The 18,874-nt window shown below is 33.6% G+C and overlaps 1 pseudogene; it reads left to right on the top strand.

Annotated features, from left to right (window-relative positions):
• The first annotated feature begins 5,169 nt into the window (after positions 1-5,169).
• Positions 5,170-7,041, top strand: LOC127718733 (uncharacterized; annotated as a pseudogene).
• The last annotated feature ends 11,833 nt before the right edge of the window (positions 7,042-18,874 follow it).

Here is an 18,874-nt window from a genome sequence, read left to right on the forward strand (position 1 = left end):
TACTTAACATATACACACTGTGTAAATTGTAAATAAACTTGAAATTGTTATGTTGTGGCCAAACCGGTTCTTGGGGTGAACACTAACTTTTAAAAAAAATCTGGAGGCCTGCGAGACGACTTAATTTGTTTAAAATTGGTATGGACGTATACTGTTATATCTAATGCAGGGCAAGCTCATATTGATTTTTCATTAAATGTATTGATTTTCGAGTTTCTGTTAATTTCATGTATCTAGGTGAACAAATATCGAAGATACAATACAGAAATTGGACAAATATGCCATTAAAACATATGTATGTGACAACTCAACATGAGCTGGTCCGGCATTACATGTAACAGTATTCGTCCATACCAATTTTAAGTAAATTAAGTCGTCTCGCAGGCCTTCAGATTTTTTTGAAATTTAGTGTTCACCCCAAGAACCGGTTTGGCCACAGCATAACAATTTCAAGTTTATTTACAATTTACACAGTGTGTATATGTTAAGTATGTTTAAATGAACATATGTTCTCATAGTTTAGGACGTTACTTATTATAGGTTGAAAAATACAGGCAAAGTTTACATGTTTATGAAGTGTCCTATATTTTGACTTTAGTGGAACCTTAAAGGGGCATTAGCTACGAGATATAAAAAAAAAATGAAATATGATTTTTTTTTCTTTAATCATTAATGAAAATGGAATAGTGAAATAATAATTCGCTTTTAGAAGCCAGTTTGGTTCAATTTTGTCAAAATAAGCTATAGAACATCTCTGATGATCTACTCACTTGCAAGTGAATAATTCGACCTCATTGAATTCTTATTTAGGTGACCTTCTATTTCACCCCATACCTAGAGATGGGTTACGCGTGTTCAGCTATTAAGAGGAAAAGAATATCAACATTGAAAATGAAACAAGGGTAAACCATTTGGTTGACTGTTTAAATATACAAAAAACTCATGTTATACAGGTAAAAACAATGATTAACATATTTGTTCATCCTATAATGTGAAATCAAAAAGACCTACACAAATCCAATTTTACGCGTAAGCTATCTATTTATATATCTATTTATGTTTATATCGGGTGAATATGACCGTCGACAGTCTTCGGAGGTCACCTCGATGGCTATTTAGATGTCGTTTAGACTAAAATACACACGACATCCTGATACATATTAATGAGTCCATGTATTGTTAATTTTTCATTTTAGACTTTTTGGAAGTTGGATATACCTTTCAGTAGGTTATAAATCAAATATGAGAATTTGAATCAAATCGGTGAATATAAATTTGACAGCTAATGCTCCTTTAAAAATTCATTGAAATAATATCAGATAAGAAAACTCCGATGAACAACAGAAGAATTTGAATAAATTGCACGCTTGTTATCTCTTCATTTATATCTTACAGTGTTGAATTTGAAATAAAATCGACTGCGGTGCGCTCTATAAGGTTGAGCCTTTTTCTGCAATATGAACCTGTCTTCAAGCTTCATTTTTTTGTTCTCTCAATCGCCTAATAAGGTATAAAATCCCAGAAGGAATAAGGAAATGATAGGAGAGGACTACATTTAAAATGTATATAAAACTTGCCATAATTAGCTGCTATAACTATATCCTCCTCGTTGTCCGCACTTAAATCGGGTATATATGAATACACATTTGATTTCAATAAAAAGTTTGAAACAACACAATCACTATATACGACATCACTTTTTTTCTTCTTTTTCTGCATTTAGAATATACTTTAATCGTCTTTAACCATTTTGAGACACCAAACGCATGTGAAGGTATTCACAGAAAATACATTATGTACATTGTAGTCCTAGCGCACGCAAAATGCACGCAAAATGCACTGATTCTTCATGTACATATAGCTATACATGTTGTTAAATTTACCTTCAACTGTACTTTATTGTTGTCTATTGTTTAAGTTGAGCTACTATTTAAAGGGGACCAACATGTAGAATAATATTAATAAAGTTTATCCACAAAACAGTTTGCACACTTGATGAAAATAAATCTGAATAAAAAATTGTACCGGTTTGCTTTTTTCACCATTTTTACGTGATAAACAATGTTTAAAGTAAGATATAAGCCTCTAACAGTCCATTCTGTAAAATATTGAACAGAATGGACTGTTATCGGCTTATATCCTTTACACACACAGAATATCAAAATGGTTAATTGCTCAATCATTGTATTTTTATGTTATGTTTTGTGTACTGTTGTTTGTCTGTTTGTCTTTTTTTCTTTTTTTCGCCATGGTGTTGTCAGTTTATTTTCGACTTATGAGATTGAATGTTATTTTGGTATCCTCCGCCTCTTTTTTTTAATTTGATATAAAAAAAAAACGACAAAAAACCAAGATTGGGCATTTGATTGACCTTCCTGATCATTCAATCTTCATTAAATATGGACGAACGCTAGATAAGATAGATATACTGAGCAGAGTTCGTGAATCTTTTTTGTACAACGGGCTCAACATTCTAGTTAGATATTGACGATACTTTGGAATAGACCAGTGATTACCGCTTAAATTAAGTGAGCCATTAAGTGTCAAAAACATTTAGGTTATAGTTAGGTTAGGAGAGTCGTTGAAACCCGTCAACGCATCATTTCATATTTGTACCTAAACTGTCAATTTTGATATTCAAAATAACATAAACTAAATCACTTTTCTAAAAGCGGATTGATTTGGAGCTTGTATATTTGTAAAGACGCTGGTCGTCTGTTGAAGATCAATATGTGATTTCATTTATTTTCGTAGCTAGCAATTTTCGTAGATTGAGGAAAAGAATACCGCTTAATTAAAATGAGACCTTCCTGATCATTAAATGTCAAACACATAAAGGTTAGAGTTAGGTTAAGATAAGCGTTGAAACATATCCCTCCAACGCATCATTTCATATTTGTACCTTAACTCTCAACTTGATATTCAAAATAACATGAACCGAGGCCGTGTTCACACCAAACACTGCGTACTGTAAACCTGTTTACAATTAGTTTCATGTAATGAACACTGGTTTCTCATTAAATTTGTTCTCATCTGTACATCGGTTTTAATTACCTGTAAATGAAAATTGTTCACATCAGTAAACAACATGTACACGCGGGATTCAATATGGAGTTAAATAATGTTCCTGTACGCTATTGAAAAAAAATGTTTGTTTTTTAATTAAGTAATGAAAAAAAATAGTTTGTCCCACGAAGATGTATGGTCGGTACATTAAGAAAATCGTTCTATTGATTTGGAAAACTTTTAGGGTTCTAAAGATGTCACGATTACGTTTTCTAAAACATCGTAACAATAGGCTAAAAAAGGATTTTGAAAATGATTGATTGCTTAACGTTCAGTGGCAAATATTTCATGCATGTTCATGACGAGAACAAATTCACAATTAATACAATAGGTAGGTCCTGTAATAGAGGCCGTCCGAGATGAAGATGGACGTTGCTGAGTACTTGTACATCCTGCACAGCCACACGGACGCCCTAATTTGGCAAGGGTTTTACGGCCGATCGGAAGAAGCTCTAAGTGACCATATTTCTATTCCCCAGTCACAAATGGGGTGATCTTGAAAATGAATAGTCTGGACTGGTAATAACTAAACAATGACCTTGTCAACGACATGATGAAAATGAATAGTTTGTGCTACAAAATGCAGCAATGGAAATAGTTCTCGCGCTAAATAAATTAGCCGTACATGTACTATCAACCGGTGTAAAATGAATATTCTATACCACTGAAAATCAAACTGGTCCACTAACTAAAGGCTATTAAATTTAACATGTTTTAAACGAAGCAATTTTTGAGTTTTTGTAACATAAATAGGAAAAATAACTTAATTTATAGTATTATTATAATCATATGTATTCCATATATGTGACTTTCTTAGATATTAACAATAAAATCCACGTTCTTAATATCTTGTTTTATGAACACTTAATTGATTATCGACTGCATGTAGTCAAACCTGTTTTAAACTACATGTAAACATTGATTTTTATCAATGGGAACGTAGTTGATTTTAGTTTAAGTTTAGAGTACACGTACACCACACTGAGTTTAGCTCAATGTGAACACGGCCTGAATCACTTCTCTAAAAGCGGATTGATTTGGAGCTTGTACATTTGTATAGATGCTGGTCTTTTGTTGAAGATCAATATGTGAATTCATTTATTTATCGTGAATACCAATTTTAGTAGATTGAGAAAAAAATGTATTTTCGTGGATATTTGATTTCGTTGTTCTGTCAAAGTCTACATACAAGCCTATACAAAATATGTACTTCGTCAGACATTGATATTTGTGGTTCGCCTGTACATACAAAATCCTCAAAAATTGGTATCCTACAAATAATAATAAATCAAGAGTATTCATTGTTTGTGTCGACCAGCCACTGTCACACTGACGTATAGTCCGTGTTTCCTTTAGATTATATAACTATTTAAATGTTAAATCGAATCACAAGATGGGGGTCTCAACAAAAAAGAAATTGCGAAAGAGACCCTCAATATGTGAGTAGATAAAGGATATGACATTTTGAATATTGACCTACTGGATGAATTCTCGTGTTAGAATTAAATTTCAATTCAGCTGAATGTTATCCCTACATTGATATATTTGTGTTTTTTTCCTTAAATCAATTTAATAGATAAAGAGCTATAGAATACACAATTCCGTAGACTAGCGGAAGGAACAAAGAAATAAAGTAAAGTAATTAAACAACTAACCCATGTAAACACAAAGCAGAATTGAAACTGTTGGAAATATTTATCAGTTATTGTATCGTGCTTTAATCTATTCATTATTTGTTTAATTTGAATTTCAAAGTCTTTATCTTTATTCATTATCTTTTTCATAAGCATCCACTTATTTTGTCTTGTTAATGTTTGTGAACCATTTTTTCATGGTTTTTATCACAGCAAATCAAGTGATTATGTGAGCCATTTCTTTATCTCCGTTCTTGATATGGTTGTGCGCTTTAATGAATTTATTACTTTTTATTTAAGGTATTTTGCAATCGTTGTTCTCCTGACAGCACAACAAGGGATATCACAAACAACAGAAAAAGAGTGGTATGCATATTTTATGAAGACAGGGGAAGCATGCAAAAGTAACACATGTCGACTTGGTGATTCAACATGTGAATGTTACCTAACAATCGAGCATGCTTTAACAATGATTTATACCGGACAGGGAAAACCAGCAGTTCACCTCAAAATAGAAAATGGAAAAGCTGTTAGATCTGACAATGGGAAGGAGTTTGAACGATCACTTGAAGAAACGTTTATTCTTGCTGATGGATACAATTCACGAATTGTTATTGCTGTCAACGGTAGATTCCCGGGACCTACTATTACAGCTAGGGAAAACCAAGAAGTAATAGTTCATGTACGAAATTTAATGCATACAGATAGCACGACAATTCATTGGCATGGGCTGCACCAAAAAAGATCCCCTTGGTCAGATGGTGTTGCATTTGTAACACAGTGTCCAATTTCACCTGGACAAAGCTATACATATAAATTCAACGCAAAGCCATTCGGAACCAGTTTTTATCAAGCTCATATTGGGGATCAAAGAACAATGGGTTTATACGGTCCACTAATAATAATACCAACACCGGGACAAAAAGTTGTTTTGCCACAAGAAGGTGACAAGGTCTTTGTAGCTATTATACAAGATTGGAATCATAATGACGATGCAGATGCATTGTACCATAAAATGCTATTTGGTGACTTCGACAGCTCAGGTAATCCTTTTACTGAAACCAAAGATCCCTCAGGAGCACAGTATACCCGTTTTAGATGTCATTCAGGTCTGATTAATGGAAGAGGACGGTTTTACAGTTCGTCGACGTTACACAACGATGTTCCATTGGAACGATTTGAAGTCGAAAAAAATGAAGATTATCGATTTAGAGTGATTAGCGCAGCTACTATGCATCCTTTTCGAGTCTTTGTTGAAGGTCACAGACCAATTTATATTCTAGCGTCCGACGGATTCGAAATAGATAAAAAGGAGGTAGAATCATTTATAATTCATCCTGGTGAAAGAATTGATTTTTTGTTGAACGCTGATTCGAAGATTGGTACATACTTATTGGTTGCCGAGACATTAGAGGTATATTCCCAAAACGAATACCACGCAGCTGAAGCTATTATTTATTATAAAACTGCAGATGTTAATCTAACCCCCCCAAAAGTGACTCCACATACATGTGATAGCTCTGGCATCACTTGCAGAGTATTCAACTGTCCATTTAAGCAATATCCCAGCAAAGAAAATCGATTATGCATCACTTTTAATAATGTAATATCAAATGATCCAAATTCAAACCCAGATGAAGTTAAGTCAGACGAGGTTGTCGAAATGTTTTTCAATTTTGCCTTTCCCGGCGAGAACGGTTATACTCCTGGATCAGTAAACGGACACCAGTTTTAACCACCTACAGTTGCAGCATATGCTCAACCGGACCAAGTAGACTACAATTGTGACGCATGTAACGCATCTACAATTTGTGAATGCACATATGCCGTAACCATTGACAAAGACAATAAAGACAAAGTTTATCAGTTTGTTATCACAAACATAGGAGGAGGTGCCAATTGGTCACATCCAGTTCATTTGCACGGACATTCGTTCTACGTTATGAAAATGGCGTTCACTACTTATAACAGTGATGGTCAAGTAGTTCCAAATGGTGGACAGGACACAATTGACATTATTTGTCCAGACAGTAAGAAGTTTTGTTCTGATGCAAAATGGAGAAATGAAAGTTGGACAAATGGAAAACATCCCGATTTAAACTGGCACAATCCTCCTCAGAAAGACACGATTATAATACCCACTGGAGGATACGTTGTTATTCGATTCAAGGCAGATAACCCTGGTGTTTGGTTTTTTCACTGTCATATTGACTTACATAACACCAATGGTATGGGAATGATAATCAATGAGTCACCAAATAGCCAACCGAAGGTGCCAAAACATTTTCCAAAATGTAATAGAGTTCAAAGTGACGGAAGTTATATATCAACCTGTAAGTGAACACATATTGCTAACTTGTTCGTTTAAGTCTACAACAAAATTGTCCTAAGATACATTTGCATAATGTTAAATGAGGTTGCCTTTAATCATGGAGCAACTTATCCTGTTATCTCTTCCTTAGGACATGAGATCACTTCTTTTTTGGAGGTTTCGTTTAACTCAATCCTTAGATTTTTTTTTGTAATTAGTGATTCTGAATTTGTCGTCGTTTTTTCGCCTGCTTCCCGCCTTAAGCTTTTTGAATACATGTGTCGTCCCAACAATCAGTTGGGGACCAATTCTTTCTGATTATTAGCGTTTCAATTTTTCATTGAAGAGTAATCTCCCTGGACTGTTATGTATCCCTGCATAACAATAACGAAACTATTATAGGATACTTGGAAGGAAGTAAATGTCTTTTTTTGGCAAATATTTAAGTGTATTTAGGACTATAACTGTACGGTATTAAACCCTTGGTTGATTCAACGTGATGGGTCACATGATACCATTTTGCAAAACGGTGTATTAACAAATCCATGGTGATATGTCTTTCCACTCACTTCTCGGTGCCGCGTGCTTGTAGCGTCTTTATATTCCTTTGAAAGCTTTGTCATTTAAGCCATTGTCTTCGCATCAATTGTGTTCAAACTAACCACATGAAGGTTATTACACCAGTCCAGGCAATGTCACTGAAATCGCCATCATGCTGTTACAGATATGTTATCAAAACTGCCACCAAAGAAGTTTTATGTTAAACATTAAATAAACAGACTTCAAATTGCAAGGACAATATAACATGTATAAATAATATACCAGTTAACAATATTCTTGCACTATAGTTTAAGGTTGCTCGGGTGTCTTCCTCCAACTTGGATTTCGAAGTAGCAGATAACGTTGGTCTAGATATTTCATGAAATGTGCACATTTTGAGAGTAGTGTGTATTTTATGTAAAAGACTCTTGATGTAAATATAGAAAATTGTGTGTTTTATCATAATTACGGCTGTAATTTCTCAAAAACACATTATTTGTGTTTGATTAGATTTTTTTCAACTTTGCCAAATAAGGGGAGATAACTCAGATAAAGTAATTTTTATCTTAGAAAGTGCTGTGAAATTACCTATTTTGATATGTAGCAAGAAAACAAGTTCAGTGACCCCATTTTTTCTTTTTCTTATCTGAAAGCATCTTATAAGAGCTATCTTCTCACCTTTTATCTTAAAGTTCTATCAAGTAGTTTTCTTTTTATCACACAAAATTTGATTTTCCATGCATAATCTGTACAAAATCTGACAATTTATTATATTTTTGAAAAAAGCATGATGAAAACTTCATTTTGACAAACTATCAAAAAATTCTATCAATTTTAATTAAGACGCCCCAGCCACCTTAATATTCAATAAGTTTGGGTTATCGAAACTGCGAAGTTTGTACATCTCACCTTGAAATAAAGTTAGTTAGTTTTTTTCAAAAATATTATTTTCTGTCTTTAAAATATGTCATTAAACAATTACTAGTATTCATTCAAAAATTAATGCAGACTGACTGATAAGATTATTTCAATGTTCGGCTTTATATGCATTTAATTCCGACCAAAAATTCTATAGCAGGTGTTGTTGCTTGAACTTATCCTTTCTGATAAATATTCAAATCTATATTACAAAATATACTACCAAGATGGAAGCATGTTCAAGCAATGAAATCATATTTATTGGCCTGCTTGTCAGGAAATTGTTACTACTCAATAAGTAAGGCGTCAAAAGAAATAAAGGCAACAGTAGAATACGCTGTTCAAAAGTCATAAATCTAAAACCGATGGAAACATATTAACTATAAGAGAATTGTAAGTAAGGCGTCAAAAGAAAGATTGAAGTCAACAATTTAACAAAATGAGCTTTATTTTACAATATACAAAAGATGATCTTACCGTCAGACATAAAACAATAATCCTAAATTCTATAAACTGTATATTTTGTAGATTCTAGTCATTTCCGACTGAATTTTAAAATTTATGATCTGAGGAGTCCAATGAGAATAGATAATTCCAAGGATCACAGTTAATTATAATGTAATCCATTAGCAGGTTGTCCACAGACAACAAATATTCCACAAAAATTTGATATATCCTACAGAGGATATTTTCACAGTTCGTAATAATACCAAAGGATAAATCCACGGACGAAATGATATATAAAATCTGAATTGGTTCTGTTCTCTGAGTCTCTTAAAATGAAAGGTTAAAAGTCCTGGTTTGAGATAAATCTTGAAATTTTTTATAGGCTGTATACAAATACTTCTTTAAAAAATCTATAACTAGTTGCATTGTTCATCATTAATAAGATAGTTTATCAAACTACGTGACGTACATACAGATAGACACATAAGTGTGTTTTAGATCAGCACTACAAAAAGGACTTACAAAACCTGAAAAAAGTTGTTTTGATCAAAAGAAATACTAATTGTAATACTTGCTTCTTTTCTAAAACAAAACGTAACAGTAATTGTGTTAATGAGTTCTACGCTATTGTTGGTACGGTATCCAGATAACCAATAGAGTACGTGCTGTCAGTCCTTGATTATAATTTGTTTTATTGTTCACAGCTTCTACAGAAATACAGCTTTCCTAGTAATCAAAATGTTATCAGTAAAGTTAAAGCAAAAACAAATTAAATGTTGTGTTGTTTTTAAATCATGTCTGTTCGTTCTCCTTAAGATTTGAAGGTCACTCTACTTCTGTTTTCCCATTATTCCGTTTTTCCGCATAAGGTGTATATGAAAAAAAGAAAAAATAACAAAAATACCCAACTCTAAGAAAAATTCGGAATCAAAAGCTCAAACATATCAAACGAATGGAAAACAACTGTCAATATTCCTGACTTGGTACAGGCTTTTCCTTATGTCGAAAATGGTGGATTAAACCAGGTTTTATAGCTAGCTAAACCTCTCACATTTGTTAGATAGTCGCATGAAATTCCATTATATTGACAACAGTCAGTTACTCAACTTCGCAACTCTTCTGGTAATTTTTTGTTAACTGCATCTTTGTACATAAATTAGATACTTGCATATCATGAGAATGTGTATTTTAAACACAATATCCTAAAGCTAGATTAATGATTACTTTAATTATTTCAGCATGGAAGATACATAGTTCGTGGTTGCAACTCATCTTACAGCTTCTGTTTACAACTTTGTTCTATTTCCCACAACTGTTGTAGATTACACACGCCAGGGAATGTACATATCATGACGGTTTATAGACTTACACATTTTTTCTTTTTATTTCATGCGCTGTTTGCAAAGACATTGTTTTACTCAGGCAAGCACACATGGCATAATGTGGTGTACGTATTTAAAAAATTTGGGACGGGACATTGTGTCCAGTTTTAAGTTGAAGACATAATTACATAATGATGATGATAAATGTACGAATGTATTTGGCTCATCTTGGCCAAGCTTACAATCTAACAAGTAGGGTAGCGGAATCTGCCGAGCTTTGCCGACAGTAGCCAAAACAAGATCACATCTGTCCGACCATGTTGAAATCATGAAACGAAAACGTAACATTTATCAGGCACTTTTTGCCATAAAATCATTTAATCATGTCATTTAAATTTATGTTCGCTTACTGTGGATTCATTATTATTCGTTGGATACCAATTGTCGTGGATTTCGTGGATACAGGTTAACCACGAAATTAAATGTTCAACGAATAACAAATTTTCTAAGGGCTTCAATGCTGACCTCTGCAAAACCACGAAATTAAACCTCCACGAAAATGCAAGTTTTCCTTAATCCACGAAAATTGGTACCAAGGAAAATAAATGAATCCACAGTATTTAAAAATGTTAATATATGTACGATCGCGATGTACAGCACCAACTGCATCGTCATATTATTCCACCATAAGGACGATACCATGCCAAATTTAAATTGTACTGCACTACCCTAAATGTAAAAAGTATGTCACGTATAATGATGAAAAGGTCCATTTGTAAGCTTTCTTTCACGCGCCTTTTCTGTGTTCCCCGTTAAAATATTAATGTTGGAGTCTAACTGCATGTATTTAGTATCTATTGCAGATTGAACCGTTGGTTTTATGGTCTTTTTCTAATCGATTAATTGGGATTCTAAAGAAAAACCCAATTGTATTGTTTTTTGAGATATGAGAAGCAAATAAAAAACCAATATTGGAAGCTGATGTCGGTTAAATTTTGAAAACATTGTTTACCGTTTTGGTACCATTCTTATGGGTTTGGTTTTGATCTAAAATTTTCGGTCGTTCCGTGGTCACTTCTTTTCAGTTGCACAATGGTAACTTGTAGCCAGTCATGCTGGTTTTTTTTTAAATTTTTTTGTTAAACTGTTCACGCAATTTAGACTTTTAACTTCATGTGTAATATCGTAAATCGACTGTGATACTATGAGACACTAATGCTAAATTCCCTTAGATGATCATATACAACTATTCTTTTGAGATTTTAACGTATCAATTTGATGAATCGTCCTCAGATTAACTTGCGTCAAAGAAGTGAATCTTTTAGACCCAGTCCGTTATGCATAATTAAGATGGACCATTTCTTTCAATTTAATCAATAAAAGATTCAAACGTAAAATTTCTTCAATGACATGCTGTACCATTTATTATTTGGGCGATATAAATTCAAATCCAACTATGTTTGGCGTTTTTAATTTGATGATCAGTTACAAAATAAGTCGCAATACTTTTGAACCTTGCACCTTAAAGTACACCAGGGGTTGTGACTTTGCGGATTTAAGTAAAGATTTAAGGAGTTTTTGAAAATGATTATGGTATGGAGTAAATTCAGGGGAAATTGGCCCTACCTCTTTGGACTATCACTTCAAAATGAGATGGGGATAACATTTACCACAAGCCATCCATAGACTCCTCGAAGAGTTGTTGCAAGGGTTCATAAACGTGGAAAGCTCATGGCAATAACCCTTCACAAGCATCGTATATAACATCCAATTCCTGTACACACACATACAAAAAAACCAAACAAACAATGAACAACGAATGGTACCGAAAGCCTGACTTGTTACGGGCACAACAATTGACAGTTTACCGTACAAAATCTCCTCTTTCCTTTTTAAACCTAATGTTGTTTAATTTAAACACAGAATGAAAACCTGCCCAACACAGCTACAAGCATGATGACCACTATACAACAATGGCCCTTGCTATAGTCTATTAGTCTTGATGAAGTTATGCAATCTTATCCACATATCTTTCTTGAACAATTATTCATTCTAAACGGAGTTTTACTGTGCGTTTTCCCGTGTGTTTGTTTATTATACATTGGCTAGAGGTATAGGGGAGGGTAGAGGTCTCACAAAACATGTTTAACCCCGCCACATTTTTTAGTTCATTTATATTTTTCAGAGTTTAGTGTGACGTCCATTTTCACTGAACTAGTACACATTTTTGTTTAGGGGCCAGCTGGAGCCCGCCTCCGGGTACCGGATTTTCACGATGTGTTGAAGACCTATTGGTGGCCTTGGGCTGTTTTCTGCTCTTTGGTCGGGTTGTTGTCTCTTTGACACATTCCTCATTTCCATTCTCAATTTTATTCGTTCATATTTTTTTCTTTCTTTAAGAGAAAATCGGAGTGATTATGAATCAATTATGAAGTCACCAGACAGGACAAATACACAAAACGCAAGAGCAAAAATATTCAGCATGTTCAGAGGAATGACGAATGCAGAATGACAAATTAAAAATCGTGACATGACTTTATAGCATTTATCTTAAATTTCATTTGATGACAACTTTACAACAGATGTTCTTTTTTGTTTTCAAAGTATCAATTTACAATGCAACTACATGTGATATTCAGTTATAACGTGTCTAAAAATACCATTGAAATTCAAGTATAGAATACAGATCAAGACGTAAAGTAACTTTCGTAACGTGTTCTGTTGTCGGTCATCATTATGTATGCAGAAAAAAATAGATTGTAGCCCCAATTGCTGTTGAAAACATGCTAGATAAAAAAAAATCACTCTTTAACGGAAAGGATAAGTTTCTTTGATGAAATGTCTAATCTGACTATGCGTTAAGGCATTCACCATTCATCTTTTGTGTGTGTAGTGTTGGCTGTGGATGGGGAGGGGCATGTTTTTGTTAAACTATAATTATGATTCTGAATTATGCGGAAAAAACATAATTTGTCAAACCATTTGTGCCGAGAGAGACTTTACCTCCTCCCACACACGCATACTCAAGAAAACGTTATGTAGAAAATGTTTTAAATTACTTCTTTCATATACGCGTCTCGCTTTGCTATACTATGATGAGAAAAGGCAAATAATAGCATAAAAGCAAGTAGATGTAACATAAAGAAGAAGTTTACGCAGCTGAAAATAAAGATTAATGAATAATAACGCTCCAATTTAGAATATGCTGATTGAAGCTTAAAAAGCATCGATATTTCAGTAGTTATGAAAATTCATTTTGCACAAATAGATATAGGAATTGGTAAGCTGTATAATGTAATTAAAATCAAATCAATTCCACGTTTGTCTTCATTATCTTGTTTTTATCAGAAAAATGCAGGTACCCATTTAAGAAGATAGGGGATGGTTGCTACTTTATAAACAAGGAGAAAAAACGACGACAGATAGAGAATTTGTAAGTTGATAATGTCGTGTCATAAACGGAGAGAAAACGACTGCAGATAGAGCATTTGTAAGTTGAAAATGTCATGTCATAAATAGGGAGAAAACGACTGCAGATAGAGCATTTGTATGTTGATAATGTCATGTCATAAACCGGGACAAAACGACGGCAGATAGAGCATTTGTAAGTTGATAATGTCATATCATAAACGGAGAGAAAACGTTTACAGTTAGAGCATTTGTAAGTTAATAATGCCATGTCATAAACAGGGAGAAAACGACTGCAGATAGAGCATTTGTAAGTTGATAATGTCATGTCAAAAATAGGGTGAAAACGACGGCAAATAGAGCATTTGTAAGATGATAATGTCATGTCATAAACGGGGAGAAAACGACTACAGATAGAGCATTTGTAAGTTGATAATGTTATGTCATACATAGGGAGAAAACGACGGCAGATAGAGCATTTGTAAGTTGATAATGTCATGTCAAAAACAGGAAGAAAACGACGGCAGATAGAGCATTTGTAGGTTGATAATGTCATGTCATAAACGGGGAGATAACGTTTGCAGATAGAGCATTTGTAAGTTGATAATGTTATGTCAAAAACAGGGAGAAAACGACTGCAGATTGAGCATTTGTAAGCTGATATTGTCATGTCAAAAACAGAGAGAAAACGACGGCAGAGAGAGCATTTGTAAGTTGATATTGTCATGTCATAAACAGGGAGAAAACGACTGCAGATAGAGTATTTGTAAGTTGATAAAGTCATGTCATAAACGGGGAGAAAACCACTGCAGATAGAGCATTTGTAAGTTGATAATGTCATGTCATAAACGGGCAGAAAACGACTGCAGATAGAGCATTTGTAAGTTGATAATGTCATGTCAAAAACAGAGAGAAAACGACGGCAGATAGAACATTTGTAGGTTGATAATGTCATGTCAAAAGCAGGGAGATAACGACGGCAGTTAGAGCATTTGTAAGTTGATAATGTCAAATCATAAACAGGGAGAAATCGACTGCAGATAGAGCATTTGTAAGTTGATAATGTCATATCATAAACGGGGAGAAAACGACAGCAGATAGAGCATTTGTAAGTTGATAATGTCATGTCATAAACGGGAAGAAAACGACTGCAGATAGATCATTTGTAAGTTGATAATGTCATGTCATCAACGGGCAGAAAACGACTGCAGATAGAGCATTTGTAAGTTGATAATGTCATGTCAAAAACAGGGAGAAAACGACGACAGATAGAGCATTTGTAGGTTGATAATGTCATCTCAAAAACAGGGAGAAAACGACGGCAGTTAGAGCATTTGTAATTTGACAAAGTCATGTCAAAACAGTTATTACTAGGCAGAAAACGACCTCAGATTTTGTAAGTTGATAATGTCATGTCAAAAACAGGGAGAAAACGACGGCAGATAGAGCATTTGTAAGTTGATAATGTCATGTCAAAATGATTATCGTCAAAAAGGTTTCGTAGCAAGGCTCGTACTTAATCATGAAGAAAGGGATTATCATTCTCTTACATATACTAAGACGTCAATAAAATATTGTTCACATGCATTAGAGGAGCCTAGAATTATTATCTTGTTTCACTGTTTTCTTCCGATCAATTTTTTACCACTTTTTAACTGCAACCATTTCAGCATCCGCCAAAATAAAAACCGTCAAATTTTTTGTATACTTTGTTGCCCCTAGATCGTGAAATTTTACGCCCGCGAAAAAACCCCGCTATATGTATCTTTTTATAACCAAATGGATCGCTTTGCTATCTAAAGTACGTACAGGAAACAAGCCTGACCTGTAAAGACACATTTGCAGATATATATTGAAATTAAACTATAAATATGACTGTAACTTTTACTTCTTAATTAAAAATGTTTATTCATTTGTTACAATACAAAATGTAAACTATCTTTTTAAGGCATTGTGTTTACGGCGTGGTGCATACCTTGCCAATTTTGAGACGCTGGAAGAAGCCATGCTGATGAAATATGAACTTCAACAAATGCATAAAGATATATTAATCATTAATATTATAATGCTTTGGGGTAAATTCAGTAAATAAATATACATCATTAAGGACCTCCCATTTAGGGGAGAGCTTTCTGTATAACACTGAATTAATTGCTCCACTGATTGGTTTATAATGTTTGTGAAGTAAATAGATGGATCAAAATTAGGGTTAAAAACATTTATTTGTTTACTACAGCATAGTACAGGGTTGAACAGTAATGGGCTGAGTATAGGAAGTTAGTGCGAATCTACAGTGTTTGTATACAAGACAACGTGAATGGCCCAAAAATGCCGCATGACCCTATGTTTTTATAATTTTGCAAAAGTTGGGGTTATATTTGTACTTTTGATGAAAGATATATGAAAGGTTTTGACCTTTAAAGGTTAAACTGGTATGAATCTATGAACAATAAATTTGCTTTAAAGTCAATTAGAGATTTTTTTACTGAATTGACCCCTTTATTGTTTGTTTTACATATTAATGCACAATGATACCTTTGTCCAAATAGAAAGATTCAAAGCATTTAAGTGTGGCTAAACATACAATTAACAGTTTATTATCTGGTTACAGATAAGAGCATGTAATTGTACATTCTTTGAGTAAAAGAGTTTGGTATATTACCTATTTTGCACGATTTCACGTTGAACTTATGTTTATCAATTAAATTGTCTAATTAAACTCAATCCCCGACTTGGAAAACAATGTTGACGTAATGTATGATACTGCGAGGCATTTCGTACCTTTTTAGAAAGTTTAAACTTGTTTGGAATTAGTCTGAGCCTTTACATATGCATTTCGGATTAAGGAGCGAATCACATAGGGGAGTAAAACGACACTATTTATCATTTCCTACGTATTCGTTACATAGAATTGCGCTACAATGCACACATCAAAGTGAAGAATGAATTACAGTATTTTAGCATTCCCTACATTATCATAAGTTCAAGCATTCATTTATGCATCTTATAAATAGTCTCTGCCAAGCACATCCAGTTTTCCATAAGATCGCAGATAATTTTCAAATAGTATGTACTTCTCCAAGTCATTGGCAGTTTTTATGAAATTTTAATTACTTTTTCAGTTCATTTTTTGCTGGGTCAAAACATCGAGGCTACAGAGCAGTCTATAGAACACATAGAACACAAAGAGTATTAATCATAGATTGTAAATGCTGTTCTATGACCAATGTCGTTTGTTCCCTGTAGACCAGAGGTAATACTTATTAAGTTTTTCGTAACAAAGTTGTCAGTGTTCGAACTATAGACGGAGAGAAATAAATCTCAAATAAGATTTCCCGAGCACCTGTAATAAAATATGAAATATGTGATTGAGATTACATTTTTAAAAACGAAACAATAAATACAATATAGTTTTGTTCATTCTTCAGCTGATAATTAACTTCAGTGGTATTTTGAAACTTATTTGTAATTACAATTCAAGGATTCTTAATAGCATAACCGATAATTTAATTTCAAATTATTCAACAGTGCATTTCAAAGAATATCTAAATGTTCATGTTTATGTTTATATTATTTACAACACAGCACTAATTTTAAAGTTTTAAATGGATATGTTGATTTTGCCTAAAGGGATAAGCTTCTATACGCGGAGGTCGGAACATAAACAGATACATTCCTGGTGGAGACTGGAGATGGATACAAAACGGCAAAATGAACAAGATGACGTACAAAGCTTTTGGTTCCGGTCAACCAAACGGAAGTTATTCTAGTTCACAAGACTGCATGCTGTTTTATGTAGCAGATGACACGGCATAATTGACGAAACTTGTAATAATTACGCCTATGGCTACATTTGTGAGAAATGAAAGTAATCAAACTATTCTTTATTATTTTTTTCTTCTTTGTTATTTTTATTTTTAGTTCGTTCCGGGACTACTTTACTAGTCCGAGGTTTGTTCCTTATTTAAGCCGTCGTTGTGTTAACGTATGGGTATTACCATTTAATACTTTTGTATTTTTCTAGGTACAAGGCAAAACAAAAATTAATCATTTGGGTTTGATTTACCCGTAAAAACAATTTTAAAAATTTGATCTCCTTTGAAAATACCAAACTTGGCCACATCCTTGTAGTGTACAGTTTTCACGATGTGTCCGCCGATGGTCTCTCTTGTCAAACGAAAATGAAGCCACCACGGGTTTAATAATATAGGAGTCAAATGCCAGTACGTGTATCCGGTGGTGATGGTACAAAATGGTAAATTAAGAGTAAAATTTTCTCACCGTAAAATATACACACTGCGGATAGAAAATTACATAACGAAAAATAAAAATAAAACACTACCAATTAAAATACACACATTCAGACATTTGAAAAAAAAAAATGTTCGCATGTTGTATGCGCAGTTCATTAAATAGCATACATTTCGTACTTAGTTTGCGCTTGATATGTACATTTTTGTTCGAATAAGTAAGCGTTTTCAACAATGCATATCGATCGATTGATGGTTTGGTGCATAACGTTAGCTTTGTATAAGGCAGTTTGAGTAAACAGCACTGTGTTATTAATAAAATAAAAGATATTTTTTAATCAAAACACAAAGACGAAGAAAGGTGAACACTGGGAATGGAAATGCATCACACGGTATATCATGTTCACATGAAATCTGATAACAAATTTAAGGAAGCTCTTATATGTTGTTCCCTAGAAAAATGTAACATAATTATGATCATGCATGGCTATTATGTATTAGGAATGAATGTATTCGTAAGACAGGAAGTTTATGAACGATGAATCTGAAACAGCATTACATGGAATAACATGTTCACGTGTATCATTATAACAAATTTTGGGAAGCTCTTATTTGTAGTTTTGTAGAAAAATGCGTCGACAATTTTATATATGGACATTATGTGTTAAAAAATATAAATTTTACGTTAATAAGACGAATTTTAGATGAATTTAAAACGCATCGCACAGTATAGCAAGTTCACACAAAGCCTGATACCAAATTTCAAAAAGATCCAGAGAAAAAACGGAAATTTAAAGAAACGGACGGACATGCGGACGTACTGACAGACCGTGGTAAACTATCCCCCCCTTTTCCTTCGGAGCTGGCTTATAATGATTACCATTTCAGCTTAGAAAAATTCAAGACGACAGCAGAATTTATTAGAAGTATCTGACAGCACACAACGGCAACACCAATATGCCCCAGAATAAAATAAAG

Source organism: Mytilus californianus, unplaced genomic scaffold, assembly GCF_021869535.1.
Source record: "Mytilus californianus isolate M0D057914Y unplaced genomic scaffold, xbMytCali1.0.p SCAF_10, whole genome shotgun sequence".
Classification (NCBI taxonomy): Eukaryota; Metazoa; Mollusca; class Bivalvia; order Mytilida; family Mytilidae; genus Mytilus; species Mytilus californianus.